General features: G+C 43.7%; 1 long non-coding RNA gene across 1 annotated transcript in view; it reads right to left on the bottom strand.

Moving 5' to 3' along the window:
* LOC116080758 overlaps positions 1–12,968 on the bottom strand; it is a 31,481-nt gene extending 18,513 nt beyond the window's left edge. Inside the window, exon 1 of the long non-coding RNA XR_004114593.1 lies at positions 12,769–12,968. This is a non-coding gene — a long non-coding RNA (uncharacterized LOC116080758). The remainder of the gene's footprint in view (positions 1–12,768) is intronic.
* Positions 12,969–20,468: the final 7,500 nt, after the last annotated feature.

The raw sequence follows: 20,468 nt of genomic DNA, 5'->3' as shown, positions 1-20,468 counted from the left end.
AAAGAAAAAAAGAAAAAAAAAGGCAAAGAAGTGATTGTGGAACACGCCTGACATTATTGACCCCTTTGGTCCCACATGAATCTACATGAGTGAGTGTATTCCCAGTACACACACACACACACACACACACACACACACACACACACACACACGGGTGGATATAAAGGGCTCTGGACAAAACTGAACTGGCCTGGCACATTATGATAAAGATGCTCAAGTTTGCTTACATTCTGAAAACACCACACTGGTTGTTATGTTGAGAACGGACGGTGCAGGGTGCAGGTGAGCAAGACTAAGAAAGAGGCCTGCTAGGAAAGAAGGCAGTCAGAAGATGCTGAAAACTCAACCAGGGAGACAGATTTCTTCTGAAAGCAAAGCCAGTGGGGGTGGCTACCCGAGAGGATATGTGTCATGTGACAAGGGAAGGTGAGCCCTCCATGAGGGACGTGCATGCAACATCGGCTGAGTCTAGAATATCTTCTACACTTCCAAGAAGAGACATTAAGTTGGATGTTAGATGTAGGAATCTGGAGGCCTGGACTATATACACAAATATGTGAGTTTTGAATATGTACACAAACACTTACTCATACCTCATGTACATACATAATCTCAAGACTCTAACATAAACATTTGAATTGGAAAAAAAATCCTGGACTGTTTTTCTAACTTGAACATAGCAACAAGAGAATCTCCCTCTAATTATCTATGGTGTATGAAGAATGGAACTTGTTCTTCCTTTTACTTCCCTTAACTGTCATGGAAACCAGGGAAGGGGACAGAAGTCTTCCTATACAAGGCACGCGTTTTCTCTTGCATTTGCATGGGAAAGCACGAAGTCAGTGTGCCCTGAGATTCTGTTGATGTCCATAAACTGGGTAATTGGGCTAGTGTGGAGGGGGGGGAGTGAAGTTGCTTCAGGTTATATATAGCATTGTTCAATGCCTTCCTCTGTCCTCCCCTTCCCCCACCCTCCTCTTGTCCCTCTGTCCTACAGCACTGTTTTTCTCCCACTTCCAATTCCTCCTATCTGAGGCCCTTCTAACACAGATATTGTGTCATTGTGAAAGTTAAGGGGTAGCTTGGAATATTTACTACCCAATTCTGTTACCCCTGCCATTCCAGAAAACACAGCAATGCTCCACCTCAAATATAAGTAAAAAAATAGTATGGTTTGCTACTAATGCATTTGCGCATTGATTAATTCCACCAATGTGTGCTGAGGACCCACACTTACTGGGTACTTTTTTCAAATACTGACTCTAGAACAAAAGAAAATTGGCAGATAATATATAAAACAAAGGAATAAATTGTATTATTATGTTAGAAAGTCTTGTACTGAAATGGAGGTGGGTATGAAATACTGGCTTTGTGAGGACAGGATGATTACACAGGGTGATCGAAGGATAGACACCATGAGAAAGTGTCCTGAGGGGACCTGACAGGGGCCTGAAGGGATCTCTCTGGGGTGGGGAGACTATCGCCTGAGAGAGTGACCCAGAAAAACTCTGAGTTCACACGTTCAAGTGGCAGCAAGGAGGTGCTGTGTCCCAGCAGTAGCTACTCAAAGTAAAGTCTCAGTGAGAAGTGAGTTTTGGTATGGAGCAGAGGGCTGGATGGTGCAGCATTGCAAAGCCTTGGGTTTTTACTCTCAATGAAGCAGGGCCTACTGACTGGTATGGGGACTACTGCTTTCTGTAACAGCACATGATAAAACAGCAGCCTCTCTCCTCACGTCTCTCAGAGTTGCAGTCAGACTGTCAACGCTAAACCTCATTAAATACACAAGAAAGGGAGCAATCTCTGCTGGAGAATGCTCAGGCAATGTGAGATGACAGAATGGTCAGGGCCATGCATACTGATGTGAGATATTTTCGGCACTAAGAACACAATCTTTTTTTTTTTTTAAGATTTATTTCATTTACTTTATGTGTATGAGTACACTGTAGTTGTATAGATGGCCATGAGTCATCATGTGTGTGGCTGCTGGGAATTGAACTCAGGACCTCTGCTGGCCCCGCTCGCTCAGGCCCCAGCTCGCTCCAGCTTAATTCACTGTAGCTGTCTTTAGACACACCAGAAGAGGGCATCAGATCTCATTATGGGTGGTTGTGAGTCACCATGTGGTTGCTGGGATCCGAACTCAGGACCTTCGGAAGAGCAGTCAGTGCTCTTACCTACTGAGCTATCCCACCAGCTCAAGAACACAATCTTATGGTTACTGATTATCTTTGTTTTCCATTTAAAGCTAAGAAGTTCCATCGAAACATATGTCTTGATTGTTCTGATCTGTACTAATTTTATCTCTAACTAATAGACTTTCAAGTTTATAATTTGGCTGGGTCTTGAACTTCTTGGTACAAAGAATTAATGGTCTCACAAAGGTGTCCACATCCTTGAAACATGTGAATCTGCCCTTTTCCAAGAAGAAAGGGGCTTTGCAGATATGACTGAGGTCATGACAGAATGGAGAGGTTTCCTGCTTTATTTCCTGGATCTAAATGGAATGGCACAAGTCTACAGAGAAATGTCCTGGCTTTGGATGTGGCAAAGAGGGAAGGGCCTTACAACCGTAGCATAAGAAAGGTTTAGCTGCCCTCGGTGGATTTGGAAATGAGAAGGGTGGTGTAAGTCAAAGTGGCCGTTTAAAGCTGGGAAAGGCAAGGAAACATATTCACTCCTAGAGTCTCCAGAATAGAATCCCCACTCCCAGCTTCCATGTACTCCAGGGAGACCCATGTCAAAATTATGGCTGACGGAACTCTGAGATAATCAGCTGATACTGCTTAAGTCATTCCAGATGTCATGACTGAGCACAACAGGAACAGAAACCACGTCTCAGCCTTGCATCTTTGGTTAATACTTTTTTGACTTTTCTTCAAGAATAATTATGTGTAGTTTGGACTAAACATTTTCCGCCGGTATGAACAATATATGAACAATATATTCTTCTCAGCATATCGACCTAGCCATCCTTTCTCTAAGTATTCCTTTGTTTTTTCCTGACCTGCTTATAATGTTCTTTATCACCTCTCATGCGGAATTTAGTTTCATTGTTTGGTTCTTAAGAATACATGTATGCACATTCATGTACACATGTGTTATATGTATGCACACATCTACATTTCTCACTCTGTGGGAATAATCAGAAGCAAAGACAATAGTAGTTCATATTGCCATTTCCTATTAAAAGGCCTTAGATTTTCTTGAAGAAAAGGCACGCTCCATAGTTGCAGCAGGGTAGGTCAACCTGGAAAGTTTACATTCTAGAAATTTAGGGGAGAAAACAAAATAAGACAATATTCTGAGAACACATGTGCAAGATTGGCAAGAGAGGCATGGAGGGCATTCTTACTAAATATGGGATGCTTAGGGTTTAAGAATCATTCAATAATAAATTATAAACTGTTGTAAAAGTGGATAACAGGAAAATTGATGGAGGACATGGGTGAGTTCTGCTATAGATGAATCCTAGGACCTAGGCAAGCATGAAGTGTTTGAGCTGAACCATCATTAAAGCCTGGCCCAGATGAGGTTGTCTGCTGATGTTACGCCGATGGGGAGTTTCATAAGAGTGCAGAGCATTAATTAATTAATTTTCTTGGTTTTCTGTAAAGAAAAACCAAGAAAACTCCATGGAGAGATGGCTCAGAGCTTAAGTGCCCTGGCTGCTCAACCAGAAGTCCTAAGTTAAATTCCCAACATGTGGTGGCTCACAAACATCTGCCATGGGATCTGATGTCCTCATCTGATGTGCAGGGATTCATGCTGGCAGACCACTGTATACATAATAAATAAATAAATAGCCCAGCAGTGGTGGTGCATGCCTTTAATCCCAGCACTTTGGAGGCAGAGGCAGGTGTATTTCTGAGTTCGAGGCCAGCCTGGTCTATAGAGTGAGTTCCAGGGCAGCCAAGGCTACATAGAGAAACCCTGTCTTGAAAAAAATCAATTGATCAATCAATCAATCAATCAATAAGCAACCTTTAAAAAAAAGAAAAAAACCCTCCAAAACTATGTAGGAGTTTGACTGAATGGCCAAAATTACCTTACCACAAGGAATAAGTTAACCTCTGTTTGTCTCTGGTTAGGACATCCTGATGCTGAGAACTCAAAAATATTACTAACTTAATAAAAAGAAGTATCAGATAAACACAAAACATGAAAAGTGGAATCAGAGAGTGTAGGAGGGATGCTTTGTATTCTTTGGTTCATGACTTCCTCTCCATCTTCCAAGACAACAGCCACCTGAGTCCACCCTCTGTTCTTATCCTTGCGCAAGCCTCTTGTGATGGACTGTGTTGGGCTTGCTTTGCGGACTTGAACAGTTAATTTTGTTATCTGAAGATCCTAAACTTAATCCCTTCTGTGATGTTCCTCTACAAGAGAAGGTGACTGTCACGTGTTCTTCACAGTTGAGCACAGATGGTTTAAGTCTTGAGTGTGTGTGGGGGGGGAGGATTATTCTATGTAATGCAGAACTATTGATCAAAAACTTTAGCACCATAAAAGAGAGTAATACCAAAGACCGTAAGACTGAAGAACTATGACAACAGGATGTAGCATCTATCTTACCTCCCTTTCTGGAGAGAAGGAACAGGAGCCCATCACTACATCAGCTGACAACGTGAACACTGACAGTGTGTTCTGATGAAATATCAATGTGCATTTATGAAGATGATAGATGTACTGTCATGAGGCAAGCCCAGAGAACACCACGCTCACACTCTCAAAGCAGAAAAGAATGTCTTTATTGACGGGAACGTTTTCAAATTATGCAGCCCTGAGCTTACAGTTCTTTGTTTTATATGCACAAAAGCCTTATCCTGATTGTCACACTTCAGCCAACAAGAAGCAGAATTACAGAAGCCAAAAAGCAAGGCCAGCACATCTGGGGACTTTTGCAGAACTACGGACTAGGTCTTTGATGGATTAGGTCTTCGGTTGAGTGGCCTGCATGCTGGCTTTTAATGATGTCTCTAACATGTCTTCAGTTGTACTAAGGACTGGGTTCTATGGGCATGAGTTAGATAGTGTACTTATCTTGGGGCTGGGGATTTTATTATACCCTCAAAATTAACACTTTAACAGGATTTACTCTTTGTTTTACATAATTAAGTAGGCAGTTGAGCATGTATGGTTCTGTAGTGAGAGCTAGGAACGAAAGGATTAATGAATGGCCCAGCAATGCCAGTAAGTAGAGTAGTTAGCCAAGGGACCAGAGACAAAGGACTGGTAACAGTTGTCAGGTTTTTTTTCTTCTCTCTGTCCCTCCCCACCTCAAGGTGTTTTTCGATCATGTCTAAACTTTCTTTAATTACCCCTGACTTGTTGACATAGAAGCAAACAAGTTTTTCCCAGGGTCATATAGAGATCTCCTTGTTTCATGAGGAGGTCCTGGCCTCTGCAGCTCCATGGGACAACCACAGCTAAGGGGTTTATCTGCCTTTGCAGTGGAAGTAGATTTTCCAGGGAGCCCAGGGCTGTGTGTACTTGAGTACTAAGTTCTTAAAAGTTTTTATTCCCTACAATGAAGTCCACCTACAGCTGATCCTGGAATGCCTGCCCTGCACTAGCAGGAATGAGAATGAGGACAGCTTGCTGTACACAGAGAAGCCCAGACCTAGACCTAGGGGAATCCTTTCTTTCACAAAGGGAGGCAGCCTCCTTCAGTGCACACAATTCAGATGATGCACACTTGGTGCAAACCCTTGGTTTGTACTAAGGGTGGTCAAGTCCTTAGTGCAAACAAGCCAGGGGGTCTCTGGGGCCTGCAGACCATGGTTTCTGGAATTAACCTGTTTTGTATGTCTACAGCAATTGGCATCAAAGGAACTATCTAGGGGATATCTTGGTGACAATAAGCAGGCTCCCTTTCCTTAAAGGTTCCCCAGAGTCATCTTCAGTTGGTCCTATTTACAGTTGTCAGATGAAAAGTGTAGTTTATCGTTTGATTAATTTTAACCCTGACATAATATGGGGGCTTGTTGTGGTCTAGGTATAGCCAGCAGTTTTTACTTATGTCTGGTTGAGAATGGTTAAGGAACTGATATACTCATGTTGGCATCCTGAACACAGAAGGGCTGGTTTCCCTTGATTTCTGGATCTTTAGCACATGGCTACTAACATAATTTCTGGTGAGACAGGAGTTTGAGGGCTTGTGTTCCAGGGGTACTAAAATGAGCTAGTTTGGGTCAATGGGTCAGATGACCTTAGGTGGAGGTTTTATTTTTTTGGATAATAATTTGCTACCTTTGTCTTGTCCATTGACATGGAGAACCTGACTTCCTAGGTTCTACTGGTTTCCAAATAATGATCTTTGGCTATACCACTCCTGAGCATATACCCAGAAGATGCTCCAACATATAACAAGGACTATAGCTCCACTATGTTCATAGCAGCCTCATTTATAATAGCCAGGAGCTGGAAAGAACCTAGATGTCCTTCAACAGAGGAATGGATACAGAAAATGTGGTACATGAGTTCATGAAATTCTTAGGGAAATGGGTAGAACTAGAAAATGTCATCCTGAGTGAGGTAACTCAATCCCCAAAACCACACAGGGTATGCACTCATTGATAAGTGGATATTAACCCAAAAGCTAGAAATACCCAAGATACAATTCACAGACCACATGAAGCTCAAGAAAAAGGAAGACCAAAGTGTGGATGCTTCAGTCCTTCTTAGAAAGGAGAACAAAATACTCATGGAAAGAAATATGGAGACAAAGTGTGGAGCAGAGACTGAAGGAAAGGCCATCCAGAGACTGCTCCACCTGGGGATCCATCACATATACAGTCACCAAACCCAGACACTATTGTGGATGCCAAGAGGTGCAAGCTGACAAGAGCCTGATATGGCTGTCTCCTGACAGGCTCTGCCAGAGCCTGACAAATACAGAGGCGGATACTTGCAGCCAACCATTGGACTGAGTATGGGGTCCCCAATAGAGGAGTTAGAGAAAGAACTGAAGGAGCTGAAGGGGTTTGCAACCCGTAGGAAGAACAACAATATCAACCAACCAGACCCCACAGAGCTCTCAAAGACTAAATTACCAACCAAAGAATACACATGAAGGACTCCATGGCTCCAGCTGCATATGTAGCAGAGGATGGTTTTATTGGGCATCAATGGGAGGAGAGGCCCTTGGTCCTGTGAAGGCTCAATGCTCCAGTGTGGGGGAATGCCAGGACAGAGAGACAGGACTGGATGGGTGGGGAAACACCCTCATAGAAGCAGGGGGAGGATGGATGAGATAAGGGGAATGTAGGGGGGAAACTGGGAAAGGGGGAACATTTGAAATGTAAATAAAGAAAACATCTAATAAAAAAAATAATGATCTCCAGCTTTCTCACAGGCCCTAACATTTATAGACTGGGATTGGATTGCCCAAAACCACGGGTGGGTTGTGATGGTTTCCTTGCTAGGGCTGTGAAGGAGTCAGTGTGCCCCCACTGATTTTTTGTCTTTTTTGTTTGTTTGTTTGTTTGTTTTATGAGACAGGGTTTCTCTGTATAGCCCTGCTGTCCTGGCTGTACTGGGACTCACTCTGTAGACCAGGCTGAGTTCAAGGCTGGCCTTGAACTCAGACATCTGCCTGCCTCTGCCTTCCAAATGCTGGGATTAAAGGCATATGCCACCACTGCCCAGCACTCCCACTGATTTTACAACTGCTCTGGGCACACACAATGGTAGTTGCCCAGCTCTTGGAAGCTCAGGGGGCCAATGGAAGCTCAGGGGGCCATCTATCATTAGGAGAAGTATATTATTGGATAGATCAGAACCCTCTTTCTTCAGTAGTGTACCCAAAGACCCAGGAGTAAATTTCCTTGTGGCCTATTTTCCAAGGTACTCCTGCATGTAATATTTTACAGAAGTCTACCTGGAAGGTGGGTTGGGTTTTAGTGGATACATTGACTATGAGCTCCCATCTTTCGTGATTTTCATATCCAGGGTCTTGGCTCATGGGGGTTATGGGCCTTTACCATGGGTAGACAAAGAAGACAAAACAGGACAATCATAGTTGTAGAGCCTGGGTCAGTTTTACCTTTAGCAGGTTGGAAGACCTGGTGATGACAAATCTAATGTTGTCCTCTATTGCCTCCTTGAGCTGGATGTGGTGGATCCACAGGGTGACACTGGTAACTTTCATTGCTATAGGAACGGTGAGGACCACAGAGTAGAGGCCTTTTCATGTGTTGACTTCAGGATCTGGGTCAGAATCGTTTTTTACCTTATGTGTAAGGCTGGAACAGTGGGCAAGCTCAGACATAGGCCAGGGTGTGGCCTCCCAAATTCTTTGATGAATAGTCTTTTGGGCTTATTGTAGGGCTTGTAAGGACTTGAGAAGAGAATAGTTTGCAATCCCCAGTTTATGAACATTTCTTAGTTTAGGAAGGAGAGGAGGAAGTCTCTCAAACATCATTTCAAATAGAGTGAAACCTTGCCAATATGGGGGTGCCCCTGGCCCTTAGACAAATAGTAGGAGGTTGCCCCAATTTTCACTTGTCTCATGGATATATTTAAATTTTCCTTTAAGTCCTTATTTATCCTTTCTACCTGACCTGAGCTCTGTGGCTGTGGCCACGATGTAGTGTTCAATCAACATTTATATCAGAATTTGGGAAAATTTGGTGGTGAAGGCCCAGACTTTGTCAGGCCCCAGGGTAAGGGGCGGTCAATTGAAACCTAGAAATCAACCCTTGGAGTAGTTTCTTGGTGAACATTGAGATGATCTCCATTTGATTTGGATAGGCTTCCATCCATTCAGAAAAGGTATCTATGAAAATTAACAAATATGTATACTCAGTAACCGTAGGTGTCGTCTGTGTAAGTCTGTGTTCAGTTACTTCTGAAGGTGCTTCCTTGGGTTTGCATTCCTTCTGGGACTTCCTCCGCCCCCTTTGGGATTTACTTGTGCACAGGTGGTACATCTAAGCGGGATCCAATGTCTTTGACAAGATTGTCTAGTGCAGAAATGTAATAACTCAGCAGTTTTGGATGTCCCTAGGTGGGTGGCCTGGAGGTGTTTAACGACCATTTGCCTTCTGAGAACAGCAAGAATGGGTGTACTGTAGAGCAGGAACCACCATCCATTGTCCTCTTGTTTGATATCTTTCCTCTTTGCCTACTTGATTTTTTTTTCCTGTGTGCAGTTTCGGCACAGGAGAAATTTGGGTTCCGGCAAAGTAACCTAGATCTGGAGAGGCCCCACTGGTTCTAGGGCTGCCTTCCAGGTGGCCAAGTCTGCTGCCCTGTCCCCTTGGGCCTCTGGGGGAATTCCCTTTTTGATGCTCTTTATGGTGGACAATGCCAGGCTTTTGTTTGTTTGGTTTTCACTTCCTTTCTGGTCAAGGTGAAGACTCCCCTTTCCTGATAGAGGGCCCACAGACAAGCTCTATGGCAATCGCATACCCTAGTCTGTTTATACAGTGACTTTCTCTTCCCCTAACAATGTGCCTCAGTTAACTTCAGAAGCTCAGCCCTTTGTGCTAAAGTTTCTCGGCTGAGATACTGGGCCCACATTGTCCAGTACAAGGTGACAATTGTAGGCCCCAGCATACCTGGTTGTATTCTGAATAAAACAGCTACCATCTGAACAAAACAGCTCCTGTCTCATAGCCAGACATCTGTTAGGTTAGGTCTGGTGGGTTGGACTCCATCAGTCACTTTCAGGAAACCATGGAGCTGCTCTGTTAGGTTCTTGTCTGACAGTACTATGTTTGGGTTTATACTGAAGTTTTACAGAATTAAATATGGGGCTTTGTCCAAGAGAAGTGCTTGATAGTGAGCTACTCATGTGTTGGACATCCACCAGAGGGCCTCTATAGAGTGCTCCTATAGGTTAGGAACAGTTCCTGGCCCAAGTCAGCTTGTCAGCTTGTCACTAGCATAGCTGTAGTAGCAACTGCCCAGAAATAAACTGGCCAAATAACAGAAACAGAATCAAGTATTTTGGATAGGTAGGCCTCTAGCCTCTCTCAGGGTCCCAGTGCCTAAGCAAAGACTCCCCTTTCAATACTCTGGGACTCACTCATATAGAAGTAGAAGACTTTTAGTAAGATTAGGAATGGTGCAGAAATAAGGGCCTTCTTTAGGTCCTTGAAAACTCTTTGTCAATTGTAGTAACTGGGTGCCACCTGTACTAGTGTCTTAGCTAGCTCTGTGAACATGGTCTCCACAAGTGGCAATACCCAACTGTCCCCAGAAATCCCTGCATTTATTTCTTTGTTTTAGGTCTGGGAATCCATAGGGTGGCCAAGATTCAGCTCCAAGGCAGTGTTTGACTCCTTCCAAGTTATGCCCAAGTAGGTGACATAGGGTATACATAGTTGGACTATACTGGCTAAGACTTGGTACCCTAAGACCTCTGGTGTCTCTAGCAGAACTTCAGTGCTCTTCTTACTGGCCTTCTCTGGTTTTGAAGCTATGAGAAGTTCATCTACATATTGTAACAGGACTCTTCAGACACCTCTACTGAAAAGTCAGGAGATTAGCACTCAAGACCTCACAGAATGTGAGCAAGTCTTGAACTCTCGTGGAAACCTAGTCCATGTCAGTTGACCTGTTAAACTTCCTTTGGGATCAGTTTATTCAAAGGCAACAATGGGCTGGCTTATAGGTGCCAATGGGAGACCATAGAAAGCATCTTTAACTCCAGAATATTCTTGTATATTCTTGTTTTTCTGGTGCCAGGAGATTCAGAGAGATGTAGGGGTTAAGAACCAGAGGGTGAGTGATTTCTACCCACTTTTTGATCTTGAGTTCCTGCATAGGTTGGTGCCCAGCTTTAGGATTGAGATCTCGGGAGTGTATCAAGGGAAATGACAAGGGTTGAGGACGAGTGTTTCCTGTAGCCTGTTAATGTGTTCAGTAATCCCTTTCTTGGCTTCCCAGACCCCAGGGTACTGTTTGATTAGTACTGGGGTAGCTGTTTTTAGTAATTGGATGGCAATTGGTGCTCTGTAGAGCCAATCCTGGTGGATTATCCTCAGGGTATGGTTTTGCAAGTGTCTCAAAACTTAAGCATAATTTTTTGGTATGAGACCTTTTGGAGGAGGTATTCCTCTGGGAGGGGGCAAGTCAGAATATGATTTGGAGGCTGAAGGGGATTCAAAGTAAGGTGAGCAGTGACCTCCACAAAGGATATGATGGCCCATAGTTTTTGTAGTAATTTTCTCCCAATTAGGGGATAGTGGCAGTGTGAATGACTGAGGAGTGAGAGTATCTTGTCCCAAGTCTACCATCTGAGAGCTTATCCAGGGAAAGAGGGCAGTCTGTCCAGTTGTCCTTGGACAGTTGTCTGTTGAGAAGTCACTGATCCAAGAGGCTCTGTCAGGACTAAGTGGGCCCCTCCTGTGTTGACCAAAAATTTAAGAGATGTGTTCCCTACCTTTAGCGTTACTGTGGGCTCCTACAGGCTCACCCCAATGGAAAATGGGGCATTTTTATTCCCCTTTCTTACTTGGGCACTCTCTTGCAGTGTTCTTTCTTTCTTACAATACGCACTTTGGTCCTTTTCTAGCTTCTTCCTTTCCCGGTGTCTCCAGCGTCCCATTTGGGGATCTCTTTTACCTGTCTCCCTAGGAACCATCACTACTGCTCAGGCCAATCTTTTGTTTTCTTCTAGAGTCACAGTTATTATAAACCCTTTGATCAATCTCCAATAACCAGGACCTATTTATATACCCTCAAACTATTTTAATTTTGGAAGCTCCTTTTTAATGTCTGGAGCCAACTGTATAACAAGAGTAGTATTAGTTGATCTCTGGTTTTCTGGTATATCTGGGTCTATGTGGGTGAACATCTAGTAAACCTCACAGAGGTGCTTCAGGAATTGAGCAGATTATCAGGGGTACTTGTATAACCTCACTTACCTTAGACAGCTTGGTGGGGCTTGGTGAAAATTGTCCAGATCCTCCTTATATAGGTCACTATTGGGATTTTAGTCAAGTCAGGCAGAGGGGAAAATCTGCTCTATTTGGGGCTACATTGTCTAACAGCAATCTCTTGTCCAGTCCAAAAGTGGCTTTCCTACTCTCAAGCAGGATCCTGTCCCTTTCCTTGGCTGTGAAGAGGGTGGCCAAGAACTATTGGCAGTCACAACTGTGGTCCCCCTATAGTCAGAGCCACTCTTGATGTGTGGTGGTGAGAAGGGACCTAAGGTAGAAGAAACTATCTCCTTTACCCAGCACAGCTGGGGGAACTACCTCCATCTTCCTTGGTGAGGCCTGGCTGAACCTAGAGTATTTGGGTTCCCAATAAGAGGGTATGGGTGTTAAGCTAGGGGAGTGAGGCTTCAACCAAAGAAAGCAATAGGTCAATAAAGGGAAAACTGGTTGGTGTGGGCGGGGCCTCCAGTCACCACTTTCCAGGTAGCCTGAAATGTCTGAGGGACAAGAGATCCTTCACTGGGTCACCTGACTCCAAAAGAGGCTAATCAATTTTACAGAAGGTTTGGAGTTTTCCAGGTCAGTGAGAAACAGACTGTATTCATTCTTGTCTGCAAAGCCCTCTTTGAAGTGTTTTTACAAGCATTTCAATGGTATCTTGGGACTGCTTACTCCTCCCATTTTAGATCTGTTTCTCCAACTAACAGTGCTGACAGAAAACACATAGAGAGACACACAAACAGGCAAACAGGGGTACCCACCACACGTACTTAAAACAGGAGTGTGGTGATACCTCACGTGGATCTCAGACATTGGAATTAGGGCTGTGTCCAGTTTACTAAATGTTCTATTCAGAAGGCACAATAAACAGACTTACCTCTGGAGGCAACAGATTCAGGCAATTTTCTGTAATTCCCCATTTCAGGATGGGGGCATCAGGAGCTTCTGATGTGGTAGGAATAGAGATGGGAGAAGTTTATGGGGCCCTGAAATATCTCAGGGTGTACTGCCCTTAGAAACGGACCATTTCCCCCATCACCCCAGAAGGGATCTGATACTCCTGGCATCTAAGTCTTTAGGAATCTTGCTGGGGCCTCCAGAACATTGTGAGGTAAGACCAACACACAGACACTCTTAAAGCTGAAAAGGAAGTCTTTATTGCTGGCCAGCAGCTGCACAGGGAACTTGCTCAATCATGCAGCCCTGAACCGTACAGGTCTTGTCTTATATGTACAAAAGCTACATCCTGCTGACCACATTTCAGTTTGCAAGCATAGTTAGCATGAAGCAGAAGTATACAAGCCAAAAAGCAAGTTCAGTACATTTAGTACATTACAGTCTCCTGGAACTATGGATTAGGTCTTTGTTCCTATTTTGTCAGGTGTTAGGGCCTACATGGTGTGGTCTAAGGTCAGAATGGTGCTTCTAACATGGACGGCATCAGTTGTGCTGAGGTCTAGGGGCCTTTTAGAGTAAAGAATTTTCACTTTCAGAAAATATACATTTGAGCGAGTGCTCAGAAATGAAATGACATTCTATAGGTATATGTATATTTCAAAAGGTCCAGGAAAAATGATATGTGCATAGATACAGACATAACATGTTAAAATGAAATGATAGCATATTAACAGCATGTGTCTAGGCAAATGGGGGATCTTTATGTTGTTTTTACAACTTTTTTGTGTGAGACTTTTTTCCAAATAAAAAGTTGTTTTAAAGAATCCTCATCTATCCACGGGGCTGGAGAGAAGGCTACTAGTTGAGAGCACTTGCTCTTCTAAAGAACCTGAGTTCAGTTCCCAATAGCCACATTGGGCTCTGGTACCTTCTCTCAGGGCCCCTTAGACATATGATATACAACTACACATGCATATATTAAAAAAGACCAAACCTTAAAAAATATTGCTGAGCCAAACTGTCACTAAGTCCCCATAATGATAATGGGCATTGAGTTTGGAACATTCAACTTAGAAGTCTGGATACTCCAAGCCCAGTTAAAATGTGGGGCACCCAGTGAGAACAGTGGATCTGTCCGGCGACTTCATCTGCTACTTTCTACACTTCTACCTACTGTCTTCCCAGGTCACTGCAGTGACTTCCATGGGGAAGAGCCAGGGTAATGATGCAAATTGACTTAGTGATGTATGTGCTTTTGGTGAAGTCCAGATGGGCCCTGAAGGATGTCACTACTGTAGTCTAACAACAGGAACCTTGCAGTAAGCCTCATCTCTGCTGAAAGGTCACATGCTCTCAGTAACTGCCCTTCCATCGTGCCCTTCACAAACGCAGGGCAAGGAGCTAGGTTCCATAGCTGTGGCTGATAAACAGCACAACCAGAATGGTTTGTTTAGTTCCAGTTAGAATGTTGCCTGCTGTGACTTCCCAGGACCCAAGGGCTACAGGCCTCAGAGGTGGGGGACAGCATCTCGCAGGGACTTTCAGAACTGCTCTTTCCTGCTTCCCAGATGGAAAGCGACTGGGCTTGAGGAACTGATATAATTTCACTGCTCATGTCTGACAGTAACAGAGGAAACTCTAGAACTCAATTCTCGGGTGCTGTGTGTTGTTGAGTTGTTGGTCCAAGGGACTGGAATAGGCTGACAGGAAGAGGGGGCAGCCTTTGGTGGCGTGTCCTCAATAAGTATAGGTAGCTCTAGATTGTAAGGGTCTCCTTGCCACAGTCTAGGGAGGGAAAAGCCAATCAATGTCCTTTAGCACAGTGCTGGTGTGACTCCTCATGTAGCCTCTTGTAGACACTGGGGAACTGGGGGATCAGCTTGTACTCTAACCCCGCCGTAAAAATGTTAGGTCACAGAGCAGCTTGGCTTCAGGGTTAAACAGCTCACATTCAAGGCAGCAGTTAAAGATGGTTTTCCACTAAGGGCATAATGAGGCTTACTAATGTAGCTGGGAAGGGGAGGGGGAAAGGGAGGGAAAAAGGGAGGCAGGGAGAGAGGGATAGAGGGAGGGAGGGAAGGATGAAGGAAAGGAGGGGGGGAAAGGAGGGACTGAGGGGTTTTATTGTGAGTCTTCTAACAACAACTTGAAAAACCTACCTTAAATTGTAAATCTTAAAGGTTTATACACCGAACTGCCCAAGAGCATGCCCAAGGCCAGCTTTTTCTTCCCTTTGGCTTCTAAATGGTTCAGCAATGGGATAATTGGGTTTTAGGTCCTGAAGAACTGCTGTGTAAACGTCAGCCAAGGAAGCATGAGAAGCTTCTTCACTGGGCTTTATTTTTAAACATTCTATTTATCTATCTATCTATCTATCTATCTATCTATCTATCTATCCACCCCCCCACCCCTGCCAATACACACATGTAGGTGGTGGGGGACACATGCTCAGCTGCTATGGCATGCTTGCATGGTAAGGAGGGCAGGGGGTAACTTGCTAGTGTCAGCCCTCTCCTTCCAGCACATACGGTCCAGGGATGGAAATCATATAATCCGTCTCACACCAAGCACCTTTACCTGCTGAGCTGTCCTATTGGTTTTGTGTTTTTAGATAAGCTGGGCAAGTCAAGGGCTTAAAAAAATCACCCAATCCAGTTGCTGACTTGCTGCATGTGGTTGGGTATACAAAGCCTGAACTTGACATGCACATTTCTTGGCCACACACACAGGGGACTTCTTATTTTTGGCAAGTGCACTTTCTGTTTTAGAGTACTTTCAGACTAGCAGCTGAACAGAAAGTCCCAGAGATTCCAATATACTCTCTACCTCTACTCAAGCATATCTTCCCCTACATCAGCAGTCCACCAGAGACAGACCGATGAACCTGCATTGACAAATTGCTATCTGCACTAAAATGTTTAAATTGGTGTCCTCGATTGGGGTTGCAAGTTTATTGACACGCGCCCACTTTTGTACTATTACATGGTCATTTTCACATTTAAAGATCCTGGCTCTACTGTCTATTTGGTGACCATTGATTTTTTTTTAATTGTTTCCATTTTTCCCCCCACAAAGTCATATAAATGACACCAGACAGTACATGACCTTTTTTTTTTTTTAAATTGGTTTCCTTTGCTTAGCACCATGCAACTGAGTTCCTTGGTGTCTTTTTATAGCTTGATTGCTTCAGATACTTTTTTGGCACTGAGTAATCTCTTATCATCACCTGCTCCTATACTATTCACCTACTAACTGGAAGGCATTTTGGTGACTTCTGAGTTTTGGAAACTATTACTAAGGCTGCTCTAAGAATCTGCCTGTAGGTTTATGCATGGGCTTATATTCTCAATCCATTTGGGCTTTATAGTAAAAAAAAATTACAGTCTCATAAGAAATGCCCATCTGTTCTCCAATGGATCCATGCCATCTGCATTTCCTCATCAGTGAATGAGAGTTGTGGTTGCTCTGCGTCCTAGCCAGCATTTGGTGTTGTCTCCTCTGGGTTCTGGCCACTCTAGGGTGTGGTGGTATCTCATTGCTTTGAATCTGCATTTTTCCTCTTGATACCAGTGTGGATCTTCTCATAGGTGTTTTTCCTGTGAGGTACCCAGGTCTTTGGTTCATCTGTAGTTGCTGAGGTTTTCTTGTTTTTTTTGTTTGTTTGTTTTTTGTTTTTTTTACAGTACAGAATAGAGTTTATTTAGGGCATGAGCAGGGGAGTTAAGAGGATAGCAGAGGCAGAGAAAGGCAGAGAGAAGGATAGAGTAGAGAAGTAGGGGCTGGCCATGACCACGTGGAGAGAGGGGGGAAGGGAATGGGGAGAGATGGGGAGCAAGGGGGCAAGAGGCAAGGTGGAGAAGCAGGAGTAAGAGCAGCTGCTGAGTTTTAAGAGGTCTTTGTACATCTTGGGTAACAACCTTTTATCTGATGTCAGTTGAAAGAACTTTCTACTAGGCAATGGCTCAGAGTTTCATTCTCTTGACTGTTTTTTACAGAGTATTAGTTTTTTTCTTCCTCTCTTCTTTTGGAGATGCTGGGGCCTCAAACTCATGGCCTGGGGCATGCTAAGGGAGAGTTCTACCACTGAGCTGGCTTTCTGAGCTCAGAAAGTTTGGAGTTTTGTTTCTTTCATAGATTATGGCTTTGCTGGTCATCAAAACTAAACTCAAGCCAGATTTTCTTCCATCTTTTCTCGAGTTTTTCTTAGTTCTGTTTTGCATTTGGGTCCGTCACACATTTTTTTTTTAATTTGGAGGAGGATGCACTGTGGTCTGTGCCCAGGCCATCTGTTGCATCGTGTAGTCTTGGCTCCCTTTGTCGAAATGTCAGCTGCTGATCCTAAGTGGCTTCTGCGTCTCTGTTTCCCACTCATGGACCTCTTCCAAGGTCCCAGATTTGCTCTCCTTCAATAGTGTTGGCTATTAGGGGGTCTCTGGCCTCCTCTGGGTGTGTCCAATCCCCTGGTGCCACATGAGGGCTATGGATATGGCCCAACACAAAATATGGTTAAAACATAACCATATTTTCTTCTAACATGATTTGTACAGTTTCTGAGCACGAAGTTTGTGAATGATGTTATATAAAAATGTCAAAACACTGGACTTGCTCAATAGATTCTAGATACAGCTTGTCAACAAGCACAGAGTAAATTATTGGATTTTGGTTGAGATCTTATCGAATCTATCAATTAGGTTGGGAAGCGCAGATATGCTAACACTGAGCTTCCTAAACGCAAACATGAACTATCTTACCCTTTGGTTTTCAGTTTCTTCTGACAGTCTTACTTCCCTCCTCTAAATCTCACAGACTTTGTTAGTTCTGGGTCTATAGAGTATTTCATCTTGGAAGGTACTTACATGACTGGGGTTGTATGGTGAATTTCACACTCTACTTGTTTATACCTGGTACATACGGAAATGATGTATGTATTTTGTGTATTATTAACCTGGTGTCCTATAAAAAGTATCCTCTTTCCTTCATAGTTTTTTTTTTTTCTTTTTTTTGAGAAATGTCTAGCATCATCTCCGGGAACCTCCTCAGATTCTGGACTGAACAGATAAGCCCAAGACAATGAGACTTGGAATGTTTCTTTACCTTGGAAGCAGGGATGAGGACATTAACTATAAATGCTCCCTGTCACAAGGGACTGTAGATTTGTCACAAGTAGGTCCAGTATGACCTTAATGGGTATAGGAATGAGCTGGGAAAGTGGCACTGGAAATAAGTGTAATTAACCCACTTCCCCTCCTCCTAGAGCAGGAGACACAGAGAGGCAGAGAGAACTAAATAGCACAAGTGTTGAGTGTGACTGTCCTCTGACCCCAAGCCACTGCCATCTTGGGGAGTTCATTGAGCTTACTTGCAAAAGGACCATCCCAGCTGGGCTTGTTGACTATTAAGCTGTTCTCAAGTTGTGGATCTCCAGCAGGAGTCACATTTCAGAGATCCTGAATATCAGATATTTACTTTACAGTTCAAAACAGTAGCAAAACTACAGTTATAAAGTAGCAACAAAATAATTTGATGGAGGGGGGTCACCACATGAGAAAGTAGTTTTTTTCTTCTTCTTTTTTTTTAATTTGAGACAGGATTTCTCCGTGTAGCCCTGGCTGTCCTGGAACTCAACTCTGTAGACCATGCTGGCCTCGAACTCAGAAATCCATCTGCCAAGTGCTGAGATTAAAGGCGTGTGCCACCACCACCCAGTAGGAAAGTGTATTTAAGGATAACAGCACTGGGAAGGTAAAACAGATGGGTCTGCATCCTCTCATGGATGGTGGGAAGGCTACACTCTCACCTGGGCATCCAGTTGCTCCCTACCCCCTATTGTATGTAACTCAGCCTTAATTGCACATGGCAGGGTTGTTGGGGACAGTATTTTTGGCTGAAGGAGACGAGGGAAAGGTTTTCATCTCATCAATAGGGATAAGCCACCCCTCACCTACGTACTGTGCGATACCATCATTGATTCTCCAGAGTGACTTGAACAGAAGGGTGCCTCCGCTTATCCTTTGGAATTTAGAAGTGGTAGATGTTGGTGGTAGCTCTCCCTGAGGAGAAGGGGTAGAAGTTGCTGATGGCACTCCCTCTGAGAAGGAATTTTAACATCACCTAGTAACATGAACAAACCCATCTCGACTTAGGAACTGTTTATTTTCTCAGAAAACTCCAAACCTATCAAAGTTTGATAAAAATACAGATGCTCAGCAGGTTTGAGACAGGACAACTGAACCTGAGGCTAGCATGGGCTTAGAAGAAAACTTTGTGACATAGAGAGGCCTTCTCAGACAAAGGAAGGAAAAAAAGAAAACAGAAAGAAAAGCAACCTTTGTCTGTGCTCATATTGTTTGTTTGATGCCATGGAAACACAGTTGATTAAAATGCCAGGGAAGAGATCAAAGGGCAGGTGGGGCATTTCCTTCACTGTCCAGACAATGTCAAAACATTTATTTTATATGTATGAGTACTTTCCTTGCAAGTCCCTGTCTGTGTCTTACACGTGTGCATGGTGCCTGAAGAGGCCAGGAAGAGGTGTTATAGCCCCTGGAACTGGAGTTACAGATGGTTGTGAGCCACCATGTGGGTGTGGGGAATTGAACCCAGATCCTCTGCAAAAGCAACAAGTGCTTTCAACCACTGAGCAATCTCTGAAGCCCCAGTATGCATATCATTACTGTTTCTTGTTTTCTGAATGTATGTTATGTTTTTTTTTTTTTTTTAATAATTTAGATATCCAGAGGTAGAATTACTGGTTCTTCTGCAATAAGTGCTCTTAACCACCAAGCTATTTATTCAGTCCCCTCAAAATTTCTTTAAACTTAAGCAAAGTCTATATTATTGGGAGGGAGCATACAGATATAGAGATGTAGCACAATGTACAATGTAAGAAGCAGGCCTCAGTAATTAGAACCTAGTCCTTTACCCCAAATACCGCAAAGCTGGCATCTACTCAACTACCCATCAAAGAGCTGCCCAGCCTTCAGAGTTTTCTATGGTCTCCACCTGATGGAAACACCTGAAAGTTTTCCCTTCCAGAATTTGGCCTTTGAAATGATTATGACCAAACCAATGTGCCCAAACTGGCTTGGAGAGATGGCTCCTCCCTTGAAGGTAGAGAGGCTGGAGTGAAGATCCCCAGGATTCATGGAAAAACAGGGCAGGCATTGTGGTGATCTACAATTCCAGCACTCAGGAGGTAGAAATAAGATTCCCCTAAATAAACCAGTAAGTCAGGCTAGCCAGAATCAGCAAGCTAGAACTGGGTTCTAGCTTGCGAGCTCTGGGTTTGGTGACAGCCTCAATACGGTAGAAATTGATTAATATGCCACATCAACTTCAGGACTCCATATGCATGCTCATAAGTGTAAACAAACTTGTTTACACAACATTAAACACATTCACACACACACACACACACACACACACACACACACACTATCCAATTTACTGCATATAAATCCACACCAGGCTGCAGAGAAAGGGCAAAGGTCTAGATGGATCACATGCTGTGGCTCTGCTAGAAGTGATCATCTCCCCAGCAACTGCCATGGTTAGGTGAGTGAAGACTACATGGACAAGAATGATCTCAAGTCTTCACCTCTTGTCACGTCTCCATCCATCTATCGAGGGCAAGCTCTATGTGGTTCTGTATGTAGCTCCACACTCACGGACAGATAGGAG

Source organism: Mastomys coucha, unplaced genomic scaffold (genome assembly GCF_008632895.1).
Source record: "Mastomys coucha isolate ucsf_1 unplaced genomic scaffold, UCSF_Mcou_1 pScaffold6, whole genome shotgun sequence".
NCBI classification, from domain to species: domain Eukaryota; kingdom Metazoa; phylum Chordata; class Mammalia; order Rodentia; family Muridae; genus Mastomys; species Mastomys coucha.
This window is presented reverse-complemented; position numbering and strand designations above follow the sequence as displayed.